The 16696-nt window shown below is 41.9% G+C and overlaps 1 pseudogene; it reads left to right on the top strand.

Annotated features, from left to right (window-relative positions):
• Nucleotides 1–16166: 16166 nt before the first annotated feature.
• On the top strand, nt 16167–16243 carry LOC122241715 (annotated as a pseudogene).
• The last annotated feature ends 453 nt before the right edge of the window (nt 16244–16696 follow it).

Below are 16696 nucleotides of genomic sequence, written 5' to 3'. Positions count from 1 at the left end.
CAGCTATAGGCTACTGAGTAGCTTCTAGGGTGAGAAGTTTAATAAACATGAGCTCATGAAATCATTTTTTAAAAACCAATTTTCATCATCATGCAAACTTTTCCTCCACTTCAAAGAAAAAAGCTGTTGTCACATCCCGAAGAGAGTGTTTCCAGCCCCTAATTTATCTGGCAAGGATGGGCTACATTCGGGAAATCTGTTAGCATTCAGTCTTCTAAATCAGTTTCAGGGTGCTGTTCGGATTTAAATAGATATTTTGTGGCTGAAAGTCCCATCATTTGGTATTTTTTTTTATTCTCCTGTCCAGAATGGAGAGAGTGGTTTTCTGTTGGGAGTGTGTACACTCACACATGCATGAGCACGCACACTTCTACACGTTCACGTAGCGTGCAACCCACAAACACACACATATATACATATATACATGTGTGCATGTGTATATACACCCCTACCTGTGTACTTCACAAATAGGTGTATCGGTAGCAGAAAGGTATTGAGGCAATATATCTTCTAAAAGGAAACTGCTGTGTGTATGTATTTAAAGTATAAGACAAGCCAATTCTTTCCTTTATGTAGACTTGATGCATGTGGATGAAAAGATTTCAGTACAAAGCCGACAGGAGTTTCAAAGATTCTGTTTGGTAGCTCTAAGCAAATCTTACAGATTCACAGTTTCCTCTTTTCCCTCCTACTCTTTGCACTTAGAAATGAGAGCCAGGTATGTTTGGAGAACAGTGGGGAGAAAGGAAGGAGCAGGCCTGGGAGCATTTGAATCAGGATTTTCTTCCATCCTTGTATTTGGTATTGAAAGTTCTTTCCCTCATTCTCTAAATGGGTGGCCTCACTCTGAGTTTCTGAGATGTTTGTGCATTAATTTGGACTCTAGATCTGATATTTCCGTCTTCGGTCAACATTAGTTTTTGCCCAAAGCGAAAGACCGGTTTATGCAGGGTGATTACTGAGCTGGACAGAGTGGGCATACAGAGGAAGGTGCTGATCCAAATTGTTTGTATCTGACATTCTTCTTTGGGGTCAGTGTTTTCAGGTTAAGAATTGCTGGTTGCTGTGGCTAAAGAAAGCAGTTGTTTCTGCCAGCAACTACATGTCCCTCAGCCCTTGAGAAAGGGAAGGAGGCCATGAAAGGGGGCACAGCTTCACCCTTTGAAACTGGCGCTGCAGGTTGGAGTCATTCAGGGAACTTAACATCATGGTGACTGCATCCACCCCTAGTAATCCTGATTCACTTGCTCTCAATGACTCCCCAGGTGACTCTCATAGATGGCAAAGTTTGAGAACCACTGCTTCAACCAGTGGTCAGCACCCAGGCTGCTGTCACCATACTCTGGTGCCTGGGGTCCCTTCCCCTAGAGATTCTAGTGGTCTACAGATTCTCCTCCATAGCTGCCAGAGGGAATGTGGCCTGTTGATGATACTTAATTTCAGCTTAATTGTCATATTGTTAGTAGAGGTGGGCTTTTGAGAGTTAAACACTTTGGGACTGAATCTGGAACACTGAAGACAATGAGATGGGTGTGCCTAATATTCATGTTTTTTTTTTTTTCTGAACTACATTTACATTCTCCAAGCTAGCCTACTTTGGTTCAATCTCTGGGTCCACCATTTTCTAGAATATTTAACCTATTTTTAAAACAATTCCTCACAGTAAAATGTACTACATCCTGATCAGTCCTAGTTAGAACAATTAATAATTTATCTGGAAACTCATACAAGGATTTTTAAGAATTATGTTTTTTTTTTACTATGAATATTTGAAAAAACTAAATTAGAACTACCCTATGATCCATCAATTTCACTATTATTTACCTATAGGATACAAAATACAGATTCAAAGGGGTACATGCATCCCAAGGTTTATAGCAGCATTATTAACAATAGCCACAGTATGGAGAAAGCCCAAATGTCCATTGACTGATGAATGGATAAAGATGTGGTGTGTGTATGTGTGTGCACGTGCAGGCATGTATATATAAGAAAGTGATAAAATGGAGTATTAGCCAAAGAATGAAATCTTCCCATTTGCCATGACATAAATGGAGCTAGAGTGTGTTAAGTGAAATAACTAAGAAATACCATATGATAGCATATGTGGAAGTTAAGAAACAGATGAATATAGGGGAAGGGGAGAGAAGAGAGACTCTTAGAGAACTATAAATTTTGACAGAGGGAGGTAGGTTGGAGATGGGCTAGGTGGGTGCTAAGAAGGGCACTTGTGATAAGCGCTGGGTGTTAAGTCTAAGTCATGAATCACTGAGTTCTACTCTTGAAACCAATATTGTACTGCATGTTAACTGGAATTTAATAAAACTTTTTTCTTTATTTTTGTCTGGAAAAAAAAAAAAAGGGATTCCAGTGGTCTGGAACGGAGTCTGGGCATTGGCATGTTTTACAAGGTTCCCAGGTGATTTGAAGAAGCATCCAGGGTGGGATGAAAAGATTTCATCTTTGTCAAGGACAAGAAACTTGCTGCCCTTTTGATTTGTCTTTGGCATGTTCAAGTCTGAAATTATTCTTTAAAATTTTTTTTTAATGTTTATTTTTCAAGAGAGAGATTGACAGAATGTGAGCATGGGAGGGGCAGAGAGAGAGAGGAAGACACAGAGTCTGAAGGAGGCTCCAGGCTCTGAGCTGTCAGCACAGACCCCGACACGGGGCTCGAACCCATGAACCATGATATCATGACCTGAGCCGAAGTCAGACACCCAACTGACTGAGCCACCCAGGTGCCCCCTGAAATTATTCTTTATAGGATTTATACCATATAGGAGCTATTATGCTGGGTCCTGCAGGGGACATGTCAATAAGTTTGACACAATTTCTGTTCTCTGGATGTGTACGGGGCTGCAAACAATCCTATTTTGCACAGTTTGTTGCTTAATGAAGCTGATTGAAAAATACCCTGAATCATACGTTGTCTCACTTCAACCTCACAGTAATGTGGTGAGAAGAGATAGACAAATGTGAACTCACAGAAATTAGGGGACCTGCCCAAGTTTACCTGGCAAAGAGGGCTGAGAGCCAGATCTTCTAAAGCCTTTGGTGCTACTTTTTTCCTCCATTTCTTCTGGCACTACCATGAAAATTTCAAAGCAGGGCTGGAGAGTGGGGGAATGAGAGAGGCAGGGATTGCTACGGAGAAAAGTTCCCCGAGTAGAGTGTAAGTGGATGAGCGAGTGTGTGTGAATGTGTCTGCGTGCGTATGAATACGTGCATGTGAGGAAATATGCCTCTGCGGTTTTATTTAATGGTGTTGTTTGGTTACTGTCCCTTGAAAATTATACAGTTGGTTAATAAAGTCTGGCAGAGAAAAGAAATTACTGACATCTTTAGGAATATTAAAGGGTCTGTTTAGTCTTGAAAGGCCATTACTATCTGTGAGGAAAATTCAAGAGAGTTTATTAAGCCCAACACAGATTCTACAGATACCAAGAAATGGTATTTTCATCACTTAGGGAGTGATGTATGTGAGAGGGGAGGGGAGACCAGTATCAGTGTCCATCAGTCAAAAAAAGATGCTTAATATCCTGTCTTCCTTCAACTCTTTGACCATTTTCCTCCCAGTACAAGGAAGGAGAGGCTTCCAACCCATCATTTGGAGGCAAATGTGTGTTCTTTATAACAAGAGTTGTTAGAACCTCAGAAAAGGCAGGGACAGGACTCAGTTCTGGTGCTTTGTTAGTTGAGGCAGGTCCTAAGCAGTAATTTTTAGGTTGATAATAGTTTTAAAATACTGACAAAATGTTTTCTTTGAGGTTTGAATATAACTGTGTGTTTGGCTATAAAAGTAATTTCAGGATTATAAATGTGTATAGCAGTTCTTTGCTTTAGCAATGTTATATTGCTTCCCTGCTCTTTAGGTGTTCACAAAGACAGCTGTAAACGTTCATTTATTCATTTATTCATGCAAACAACAAATGCTCATTGAGTGTCTGCCATGTTGCATGCATCAGGCATTATTCTACCTAGGAGGACACGGAACATAAAATATTGTCCCTGCTCTCCAGGAACTTAGTGTCTGGTAAGATTTTTAATTCCATGCTATTGTTCTGGAGCCTCACAAAAAGGAGACCAGGAGTTGCCCAAGGAAGGCTGGCTGCCTGTGCAGCAGTATGTTTATGGAGTGTGAATCAGTTATTGTCAGGCCTGGAAAGGAGAAACTGGTCTGTATATTTCAAGCAGGGAGAGAGTTAATGCAAGGAATTAAAAAATTTTTTTTAACGTTTATTTATTACTGAGAGACAGAGAGAGACAGAGCATGAGTATGGGAGGGGCAGAGAGGTGGAGACACAGAATCTGAAGCAGGCTCCAGGCTCTGAGCTGTCAGAGCCTGACGCAGGGCTCGAACTCACAAACTGCGAGACCATGACCTGAGCTGAAGTTGGATGCCCAACCGACTGAGCCACCCAGGTGGCCCAATGCAAGGAATTTTTTAATGAAACTGTTGAAAAAGCTGGAGGAGCAAAAGGCAGAATTTGGTGATACTCAAAGACGGGGAAAGCTGCTACTGCTTTTTCTTACACTGAGCTTGTTGGAGGAATCACAGAAGTTACTGGATTGTGTAGTCACCTGCTATTGATGCCGCTCATCTGCAGCCGGAAGCAGAGGGCTTTTTGTTTCCAGTTGCTTCCTGATCTCTCACTGCCTCCTCTTGGCAGAATCCAAGTTGGCCAACTGACTAAGAAGTCTTGATAATGCTTGCACCTTGTAGACCCACAATATAGGGAAGAGTCTAGCAGGGAAAGGCAAAGGGTAGTAGTGATGGTGAAATCCAACAGTGAATTAACCAGCAGAGAGAGACAGGGTCTGGGGGTAGCCACTGATACCTGGGGTTTTATGTCCGGTTTTAGATTCAGAAATTTGATTATTAGCACGCTGAGATGTGATCAGACTTGGGCATCTGACTGAAACTTTTTATGGACTGAGATGTAACCCCTGAAAATTCATGTTGAAGCCCTGTCCACCAAAGTGACTATATTTGGAGATAGGGCCTTTTAGGAGGTAATTAAGGTTAAATTAAGTCTTAAGAGTGGGGGCCTCACCATATAGGATTGATGTCCTTATAAAAAAAGAAAAAGAAAGAGGCACAGAAGCATGTGTGCAAAAGAAAAGGTCATGTGAGGACACAGAAGGTGACCAAATGCAAGCTAAGGAGAGATGTCTCACCGGAAACCCACGCTGCCAGCACCTTGATCTTGAACTTCCAGTTTCCGGAACTGTGAGAAAATTAATGTCTATCATTTAAGCCAATGAGTCTGATATTCTCTTATGGCAACTCAAGCTAATACACTAAGCAAATTGTAAATGATGAATATAAAGAGTCAGAGGCTGAATTGCAAATTCATATTAAAAATGTAGATTTCCAAAAGATTGGCTCCTTGTATTTGCTGGTCATCCCATTCTTCTTCGATAAGTAAAATTACTTGGGAATCAAATAAAATTAGAAGATTGCTTTATGGCAGTGTTCTCTGAGCAAGGAGGTTTGTTGGATGATACAAGTGGCCAGTGTAGTATCAAAGTGTCTGGCATCTGACATACTCCTTTTCCCTCCAGACTTGCGGTCTTTGCTGGGTATATGTCAATGTGGGCACTCTCTTTTGCCGACAGTGCTGGAGACAGAGTGTGTCAGCCTTTCTGACTTTTCCTTTGTGGACCCCTCCCCTTTTCATATTGACACATCCTGGTTGCCATTTTGTTTCTGGAGTGGTCTTGCTTTGATCCTTTTGGATAACTTTACTTTGATCCTTTCTGTGATTGCTTTATGGTATAATTTGTGAGTTTTCAAGTTCTTGGGATAGGGGTAGCAGATACATTTAGGATGGTAACTGGCCAGGACACACTGCTAAAGCTGTAGTCCTTGTTGCCATTGACTGTGCCTTCTGACTGCCCATCCCTGTGCCTTATCAGTTGCTAACTGTTTTGAAGGTCAATCTCTGCCTATATAATTGGCACTGTAAAGTATGAAAAGAAATTGATCAGGTTAAACCACTGTCGAAAAGATCTGTTTCCCAAAATGACCATCCCGACAACGTATTATGGAGCATAAAATCCAGTTACTAGCATTGCTTGTGAAAGTTTAATCACATTTCCCAGAAAGATAATCAATATATCTAATATTTAACTCTTACCTACTGTGTGCCAGGTACTGGTAAAACTCTTTAAATGGATCATCTCATTAATCATCACAACCCCACTATGAAGAAGGTCCTATTATTAATGCCATTTTATAGATTAATCAATTGAAACCTATATAGATTAAATAGTTTGTTTAATGTTATCCACTAGTAAGGAGTAATCAAACCTTAAGATTAAGTGTTGTGTTCAAAACAAACAAGTTACCTTGACCTCTAAGACTCTGTGTGATAGAATTGTTGCTTACATCGTAGAACTCTCACACATTGTCTTCCCAGCTTCCTTCATTCCTAAAAAAACTGATCCCCTATTCTGGGGGCACACAAACCTTTCTCCAGCTCTTTGTCAGTGAAAAAAGACTGGTCCCTCTTTCTAGAATGCTCTTTACCTGGATTTTTATATGGCTGGCTTCTATTTTTACCATTCTTCTAAAATGTGCTCCGATTCCACATGCTTGACACGCTGTAATAGTGCCTACTGAGTGTTATTTTCTTTGTAGCAGGTACCTATCATGTTTTGGAGTTGTTTGTTTGCTTATTTATTTTCTGTATCTTCCACGAAGTTCCATGAAGGCAGGAACCTAATCTCCCTTATACATGGCAATGTCACCAACACCTAAGTACTGGGTTCTTCATACATTAGGCATTTAATAAATACATGCTAAATGCCAAAGGATTATCTATCGTGACCTATCAAATACCAGGGCTCTTTGGAATAAGACTTAGGATGGCAAGAAACATACAAAAAATGACAACAAGTAAATGACTTAGGAGAGTATGTTTTTGATGGACAGATCTCAGGCCCTGAGTAGTCTCTGTAGCAGGATCCATCATTACAGAGAGTATTCTGAGCTACCAGTGAGGTGAGGTGGTGCTGGTGGGTGGTGCAAAGTGGATGGGAACAGCTGAAAATAGGAAGGGCAAGCCCTTAGAACGCATTTCACTTGGCTAATAGTTTTGCCTATAGTAATAGCATGCAACTAACTTTGTTGTGGAAAATGCTGCCAAGAGTTTATTTTTAACTACTAGGTGCTACCCAGTAGCAAAAAATAAGAGCTTCCTATATTTAAACCATGCTAGGTGATGATGGTAGTTAATAAGGTAAGTCCCTAAGGACCCCTACGGAACTTGGGAGAAAAGTCTTTGCTAAGTAGGGTGACCAGGAAGGTCACGTGAAGGAGATGGGATATGAGCCAGGCACTGGAGCAAGGGGAGAATTAGACCCAGGGGAGGTGAAGGGTGTGATCTAAAGCATGGTCTTGGGAATGTGCCTTGTGTGTTCAGGGACTGTAAGAGACTAGTTGGCAGGAAGTAGACCTCGAACATGATGTTGAAAATTTTGCTTTTATATCTTGAACTCACAATGGACTTCTAGGAGTTTCTTTTTTAAGTTTTATTCATTTATTTTGAGAGAGACAGAGACAGCATGAGTGGGGAAGGGAGAGAGGGAGAGAGGGGGAGAGAGGGGGAATAGAGAGAGAGAGAGAGAGAAAGAGAGAGAGAGAGAATCAGAATCCCAAGCAGGCTCCACACTGCCTGCACAGAGCCCAATGCAGGGCTCGAACTCAGGAAACTGTGAGATCGTGACCTGTGCCACAACCAAGAGTCAGAGGCTTAACCAACTGAGCCACCCAGGCGCCCCCTAAGAGTTTCTGAGTGGACAAGTAATGAATTGAAATTGGTTTTCCTAAAGTGAGAGGTGGAAGATGGAGGAGAGAGCCTATGTCCCGGAAGGCAGTCCATCAGTTTCCTACAACAGACCATCATTTGGGCATATGCCGTCTGGGGCACAGCTGTCCCAGCCCTCCTCCTGGTGAGGGAAACAAGGAGAAGGAGACCATGTGCTGTGGGCTGTGAGGTCAGGTCTGTTACATCCTCATTAGATTTGGAGCAATTGGGAGTGCTGTGGAACATATTTCTTTTCAATTTTATCAAAAACTGATTGTTTTGGTATTTTATTAAGTTCAGTTTTTCTACAATAGCAGTACAACGGCTTTATGTTTTGTGTCAATTATGAGCAATTTCTGTACCTCCAAGTGCCTTCTCAATCATCAAAGACAAATTATGTTAAGTTAGTATTTAAGGGTAACTTGTTTTTAATTTAATGTGTGCATAATTATAACTTACATGTAAATTGTAGTTTATTGCCTTTAAATCATTTTACATATATCGTTTGATCACCAACATTAATTGTTTTCTCATTTTAGAAAGGTGAGTTTTAGAGGGCTGAATGGCTTGTCCAAGATACCTTGGTTAATGGGTAGGAGAGCCTGGACTAAAACCTATTTCTTTTACTTCCTCCCATTTATATGTTGGTGAAACTGCAAGCTAGTGCTCGATAAACATGATCTATTCTTACTAACCGGGACACTTATTCATTCTAAAACTAGCAACCACAGTGGAGTACAGGGATTAACCATATCTGGTATGGTAAAATGCAGTGGACATTCAAATACTCATTGACCATAACATATCCTCCACCATCCATTTGGAATCCACCTGTCCTAAAGAGAATGCATCTTATAATGTTCCCCCAATATGTTTAAACGTTTTATGAGGAAGTGTTAACAATCATGTTCAGGTTTCAGTTTCTCCTCCTCGGGCCTTGGGCTCAGCAGCTCTTGGTTATGGAGTCTGGTTTTGTCAGTTTGATCTCATGGAATTTGCAGACTGCATCTATGTGCATAGTAACAGATTGATTCTGGCTGATAGAGGGAAGACGAGTGTGGAGCAAGCGTGGCATGAAACGGACTGTTTGCTTTTTTCCACAGTCTGCTGATTCAACCTGCAAACCCATTCCCCAGCGCCATTAGCAAGACCTGTAAAAACACAGGGGCCTCCATAAAGATGACTCTGACGTTTGCAACACGGAGAGGTCTGTTGAGTTGAGAGAGCCCAGTTCTGTACTTATGATTTGGGTCTGGGTATTTTGGCTTCAACACTTGTTTCTGGTTAGAAAGCTAAAAACAAGGGTCTAAACACTGTTCACTTGGATGGTAAAACACATGCTCACTTTTTACAGTGACCCTGGAAACAGAAGGGGAATTCTTATAAATCACAAAGGAAAATAAATAACTTCACCCATGGAGGGAAAGAGACAGCTTGAGAAAAGGGACTTTGGAAAAAGGCTGTCTCTAGACAGCAGTCTTGTGGTAAGTACTAAATATTCATTTACCGCTCTATATGTTTTGGCTTAAAATGCATTATTCTTTGACTGTTATTTCCTGAACACTGTGCTTTTGAAACTTCTATTCCAGTTACCCCATTAGCCATATCCCCTGGGATTTTGTTTCATTTAGTTTTTACAAAGTCAAAAGCCAGCAAATAATTGGAATGTTTGTATAGTGTCTTAATAGGCAAATGTCATAATCTGTCAACATTATATATAATTACATTAATTCCAGCTGAAGTAGACTTTAACCTATACAAAAACACTACTGTAAAGCTGATGCCAAATGCCAAGCCTATATATAGTTGTTCCATCACCCATTTATCTTAATTTTGGGGATAAGTTGAACAAGAATTCAATAGAGCTTCAAATATGGAAGAGCGAAGCGTCTCTAAGATCTTCTTAGGTACGTACCCTGGTTCAATTGTTTATGAACTTTCTTTGCAAAAGTGTTAATGCTGATAAGTGTCATTAACAACCTAGTTGTGTTTGCCTTCGTGTATGAGAATCTGGTTCGTGCAAGGAAAGAGACAAAGTCACTGATTTCTGAAAGTTGGCCGCTCTTTCACAGTTGCTTGGCTCAGAGGTGTATCTCCCTCTTCTGTTCCCTAATGCATATGAACAGTGTAAGAAATCAGACAAGTCACTCCTTTATCTTTTGCTCATCTACCAAAATAGACATTTAGCTCAGCATCTTCTTTTGCATGCCGTGGAGGGATGTGTTTTATTCATTTGTGTGCTCCCAGGACTTGGCCTGGTGTCTGGGTCTGAGTAGGCATCCAATCAAATATTTGTTGAATTGATTTAGGAGTTGCACTTTTCTGACTCTGCTGCTGTAGGTCTTGCTCTGCCAGTGTATAGAGTAGCTATTTACTCATAATTTCTGAGGCTTAATGTCACAAACTATTCCTAGATGTGAGTTTCCAGGAATGGGGAAGAGGATTACGTGACACTTTTGTGTCTACTTCCTCTCTTGTTCTTAGAATCAATTTCTGTGTCTCTGTGGGTTATGCACCTACCAGCCTACATTCAGAGACTAAGAAATTTTGTAGCATTTTAGGTTCTCCTCCAAATATATGTGCCCTCTTCTCATCTCTTGAGTCTTTCTACCTGTGGGTAGAATGTGATGAAAATTGTGTGTGTGTGTGTGTGTGTGTGTGTGTGTGTGTGTGTGTGTGCTTATATGTATATTCCCTGGGGGATAGTTTCTGGGGGGAACTTAAGATGAAAAGATAATTTCTCAGCCTCTCCTTTTCCAAAGAAAACACTTTTTACCTATTAACCTGCCTACAGGGTCTGTCATATACCTAAGCAGAGGACTGAGATGCCCATATATTATAATATGAGCAGCACAGGAAAGGTTCTCTTAACCCCAAAATATCCTTGCTGATTAGTCCCTACAGTCCTCAATTCTGCCTTCAGTCCCAGAGAATATGCAAAGATTCTATAAATGCAAGCATGCAAAGCTATTGTCTTTCAGTAATTCGTAGTAGCCCTCATTAATAAGAGGTCTTGGTTTTTTCCCAAATGTCAAGCAGCTGAGCAACATTTTGTTGAGGGAATTAGTGAACAAAAGGATTCAGAGCACAACGAGTGCTGGGTTGGGGCAGGGAGGGACAAAGTAGTGAATTATCCTGAGGGGGTTGGGTACCTGCAAGTCAGAGAAAGGGGAAACATCATTAATGAAATCGTTGTCCACATTTAAATTTTGCTCAGGGACAGGCTTGATTGTGAGCATAAATCAAAGCCTGTCATAGTACCAGTGCTAGCTGAAAGCCCAAAGACAAGCTTGGGTTCCCCTTGGCATATGGCTCTACCCTGAGTCTTATGGGGCCTGAAGATCCAATTTCTGATTTCCAGCATAAAAGCACACTGGAAAAATAAGAACTCGTTGCTTGGCACCACCTGAGAAGCGTAATCCCATTAAATCTCTCCAAGTGACGCTTAGGAGATTTTTTTTACACCGGTGAAGGATCTTCCTTGTTTCCTGGAGGCAGATTAAGTGTCACATCTGCATGTGGGATAATTGGGAAAATCCTGAAAGAGTGTGCTCTCTTTTGACTATGTGGTCTGGTATATGGGAGTCCTCAAATGCTACTCAACAGTATACAGTTTAGGCCATGTGACTGTAAATTTGCCTTCTGTTTGAGTGTTCTCTTCTTTCTTCCTATAAGATACTGAGGCAGTGACAGCAAGAGTGCTCGTTTTGAGTTGGGGCTTCGAGGTTGAGACCCATTGAAAGTCCCTTGAGTGGATTCTATTGCAGCCATCAGGAGGAGAGGTAGACAGGGATGAGGTCAAAGCTGACTGGCTGTAAAGGACTTGAACCCAAGACATTGTCCTCCTCTTTGGCTCCATGTTGAAACCACACAAATAATTAGGAAAGAAGCACAGCGTGATGATTCTGGATAAGGGTTGCTGGAAAATACAAGGGAAAAGAAGCACCTGGTATCCTATACTACACTTCTTTCCCAAGGAAGGGTTACCTTATTTCACTTGATGTTATTTTTTTAAAAATCCTAGAGTGCTAACCTGGGGCCGGGTTATCCAGTCTCCTCACTTGGCAGACAAGGTTATGACTCAGTGAGATTAAATGTTCTTCTTGAGGTTCCACAACCAGCATACAATGTGGGTCTCCTGCCCATCACTCCACTTCTGTGCATTTTACTGCATAAAATCCCAGTAAGAGAAGATGTCCCTTCGGAAAACTGAAGAGAGGAAAGAGAAATATACTAAATCTTAAGTCTTGAAATTCCACCGCAGTAACCATTATGACCCACATTTTTGAGAGTTAGAAGGCCCAGAGGTAATTTCCATTTCCACATTTTGCAGGGAAAAAAAAAATTCCTCATAATGTACTGCAAGAATAAGGTGCTATTAACTTCATTATACTTTTTATTTTACATAATCAAATCATGAAGTGTTGAGTAGAAATTATAGCTCCCTTGCAACAGCTTTTAAATTTGTAGGCTGGCGGAACCGCAGCGTGAAGAAACCCACAGACCTGATGCTGAAAAAAGCTCCAACTGGGGGATAGTCCTTGGTGGTCTTTAGTCATCATTTTGCTTTCAGGACAGGACACGGGAGGGTTTGAGTGTGTATGCTTTTGCGTGTGTCTGTGTGTGTACCCTGGCAACGTTGAAGTGCTCTTTGATGTTGATTTTTTACTTGATAAATCACTCTTTTTAAGAAGAAAGTGACAGGTAAGTGAAACTGAAATGAAAAATATGTTTCAAGGTGGGGGGTACATACCCTGAGAGAAAGACAAGTGACTGCAAGTTTGCCTTCACCGGGAGGGGTGCATCGAGTAGCCGCATGTTCACGGCGAGTACAGTCTTCTCTGTGATAGCAATAAAAATCACCCCAGAAATCGAGGCCTCTTCTTGACCCACAGCTGTTCAGCCCACCCCAGGATGCTTTTTGATCAGAAAAAGTCAGCATTTCACACTGTGCCTTTTTATTTGTAAGAATCATCCCCAGGCTGTCTGTACAGCTATTTGGTACTTGTGGCTGTGATAGCATTTAGCTGATGAGAAGGCTGGGAGTGAATTATCTTTTTTACCATCTCACATATAAATAGCAAAAATTCTCTTTTAATTTGAGGAAAAATTACTTTTTGCTTTTCAGCATGGATGGGAGTAGGTTTCTTTTATGAATGGAAAATTCTTTCATGGTACCCTGTTCCTTTTTCCCCCTACCAGAAGGAAGTGAAAACATTGGCCACACTAGATCCTCAGCTCTGAAAACAGTGTGGTTTTGATAAATTCATAAGCGCAGGAAAGGCCCCACACAAGTCCTTCAGTTCATCCTTTAGCCTCTCGATGGCTTGTATCAGAACCATTAGAGTAATTCAGCCTTCCACAGGCCCATATTAAGTCAGCCAACAAGCATCATGGAAAACCTGTTTTATATTTGAGACTTTTTAGTAGCTATGGGATATGCTGGATAGTCACCATTTCTACTCCATCCTTCTCTACCTGGCTGTGCACCCCTGGAGGATGTATCACACAGATCTTGTCAATAGGCTCCTATGTCTTCTGGCATCTAGTTAGCTTTGGCCAACAGGGGTAACTAGCAGGAGATCAGAGGTCAGGCGGGGAGAGAGATCAAGATCATTGCTTTCCTGTTCTGTCCTCATCTGGTCCTGGACCACAGTGTTTGGACCACTCTGTCTAAGGTCACAGCTTCTGTTGAGCAACCCTCTCCCACAAAACCACAGTTCTCTCTGTGTTCTGGCACCTTTCCTCTTCCCATGTCCCTTCAGGGTTCTTGGTAGTAATAACTCTTGGATGTTGCCAGTCCATCTCATGTTGGTTTGCTTTAAGTCTGCCCACACGTTATTGCATAGGTCCTTTACCCAAATCTCAATTAGATACTTTGTGTGTGCCATCATTTTCGTGCAGAACCCCTGACTGATACAAGGCAATAGTTTATTTTTGGAAGCCAACCTAATAAGCAGAAAAAATGATAGAACATGGAGGAGGTGAATGGCATGGCACTGACTGTGAGAGGCACCAAGTCATGGGGGGAGTGTGTAAGGAGCACCATGAAGAAGCTGGAGGTAGAATGTGCACTGAGGTGATTCGAGAGCTTGCTTCAGTAGCACATGTACTACAACTAAAACAATGGGGACAGTTTGGTGGGTGAGCAGAGAAAAAAGGGGCAACCCAAGGATATTGTCCCATACCCTCTGGTAATAACTCATGTCATTGCTGAATTGGCTTTTCCTAGTCAAATTGACTAGGCTCAAGGATGCCTCCATACCTGGCAAAACATTACTCCTGGGCATGTCTGTGAGGGTGTTTCCAGAAGGGATTAGCATTTGCATCAGTAGATCCAGTAAAGAAGTTTGCCCTCATCATGTGATTGACTGAAGACCTGAGTAGGACACAAAGGCAGAGAAAGGTCATACCTGCCATTTGCATGAGCTGAGACATCCATCTTCTTCTGTGCTTGTAAACTAGCACTCCTTCTTCTTAGGACTTTGGAGTTAGGCTGGAACTTGCACCATTAGTTACCTTGGTTCTCAGGACTTCAGGTTGGGACTGGGGCTACAGCGCTGGGTGTCCTGGGTTACCAGCTTGCAGACAGAATATCATGGGGCTTCTCAGCCTCTATAATTACAAGTCCATCCCTTATAATAAATCTATATTTATATGTATATTTATATTTACAGAGGGACAAATTCTGACAAATACACAAATGTAGATTTCTACTGTTTTATCTTCAGTTATTTCACCCCTGTTCAGTGACCGGAAGTAATTCCAAAGCAGGGTTCAGCAAACTTTGAAAATCCAGATAGTAAATCTTTTAGGTTTTACAGGCCTATGAGCAGCCACAACTACTCAACTCTGCTGCTGGAGCAGGAAAGCAGCCACAGACAATACGTGAATAAATGGACATGACTTATGTTCCAATGAAACTTTATTTGTGAGGGCAGCAGCCTGGATTCTAAAGGATATTTGTACATGGTAAATAGGAAACTTGAAGGTCTAGTTCACTTTTCCTGGGTGCTGACTTTCTGAGTAGTGACCTGTGTTTACCCTCACGATGCACAATATGCTGAGACAGGCAAAGGAGCAGGTTTAGGAAGTCAAACAATGATATATATACCCAAGTACATGAATTTGGGCAAAGGTAACTATTTTAGAAAGCTCAAAACTCACTGAGACTTTTTCTAAATGCAAAAGAGAGGCATTATTAGTGTTGCTCAGTATAGCCAGTGGCTTGTGAATACTAACCAAGACTGTGTTTTCGTAGTGTTCCTGGCATGCCTGTAGCTTTCTTGACTCTTGGTGCTATGTTTGAGCTACCTCTCACCATAGCAATGCTATACAGAGCACAAATCACTAGGTTGCTAGAGGTTTCCAGCTACTCAAATCCCAGCTACCTGTGACCCCTTCTACTAATGGAAGCCTATGTGAAATATGGTTTACTCAGTGCCTCTCACCACTGGGCAAAGGTCAGCTTGCCCTCCAGGAAGCCTGACCTTTGTGCTCTGATATCAAGATTGTTTGAAATTTTTCAAGTGAGCATCAAGTGGAGGAAGGTCAATAAATAAGAGGGAGGTTTTTATTCCTCAGCTACATTATCCCCCCCAATAGGGCTGTTATCTTAGCTGTCTCCTGGATATCCCAAGAAGAACAGAGACCATGCTCTGGATCCAGGTGTGGGTGGGAAGGTGTGGTGCTGAGGATCCAGCCAAAGCTCATTTTTGGGAAGAAGCAATAGGTGGGGAACAGACTGGCTTTGGCCTGGGTTAGCTACCTTCCCAAAATGTTGTGCTGAATCTTTGACTGCTCCCCTTTGACAGTAGGCAATGGTGGAATGAGAAAAGTGTCAAATGCTTAAGTGAATACCTAATGAATCTGCCTTGCAGCCTAGCTGAGCCTATCATGGTAGGTCAAGAACATGCTGGAGGAATGTCCTGACCAGCTCTCTCCAGCAGCACAGACACCTGGGGGCTATGGATTGATTTGGTGCAGATGGGCTGGGAAAAGACAGGGAGGCTTGGCCAGGTAGGCACAGCCCAAAATAACTGGTTGCTAAGGGTCTTAAAGGGGCCCCAGATGAGCAGGAAAATATCAGAACCCACCAAGAACAGTGCTGGGAGGGAGGCTGGAGATATGAGCAATATTGCTGTTGAAAATAATCTGAGTGGAAGGCAGGACAAAGGAGCAGAAACAGAATATACCTAAGCAGTGGACATAGAGTATGTTGGCAGTGGGGACTGGTAAAGTCTACTGGGGTGCCTGGCTGACTCAGTCAGTGGAGCATGTGACTCTCAGGTTGTGAGTTCAAGCCCCACATTGGGTGTAGAGATTACTTAAAGATAAAAAAAAAAAATCTTTGTGCTTGCTTCAGCAACACATATACTAAAAATTGGAGTGATACGGAGAATATTAGCATGGCTCCTGCACAAGGATGATGGTAAAGTCTACCCTCCAAGCCACTTTAGCAGACAGCTTAGCATGTTCAGGCAGTGACCATGCACTGAGTATGAACCAGGATGGCTCTCTTCCCTTGGTGATAATAGCTGAAATTTACTGAGGCTTACTATGTGCCAGGACACTCTGCTCAGTGCTTAAGATGGAAATTGTCATTCACTAATGACGACCCTTAATTATTCCTATTTTATGAATAAAACTTCTGAAACTTAACAGGTTAAGGAACTTCCTCAGGGCTATAGAACTGATGTGTGGTAGACTTGGGATTTCAACTCCGTTGTGGCTGCCTCCAGATCATGCTGTCACTCCACAGGTAGCAGCTCAGAAGCAGTGACTGGGAGTGTATGGCAGTGACTGGGAGCTCCTTGCATTGTGCTTCCAATTGTAAACAGCCCCAGCTTCAACAGGCTAGAAGTATACAGGTGTATCAGCAC

Source organism: Panthera tigris, chromosome C1, assembly GCF_018350195.1.
Source record: "Panthera tigris isolate Pti1 chromosome C1, P.tigris_Pti1_mat1.1, whole genome shotgun sequence".
Taxonomy (NCBI): Eukaryota; Metazoa; Chordata; class Mammalia; order Carnivora; family Felidae; genus Panthera; species Panthera tigris.
This window is presented reverse-complemented; position numbering and strand designations above follow the sequence as displayed.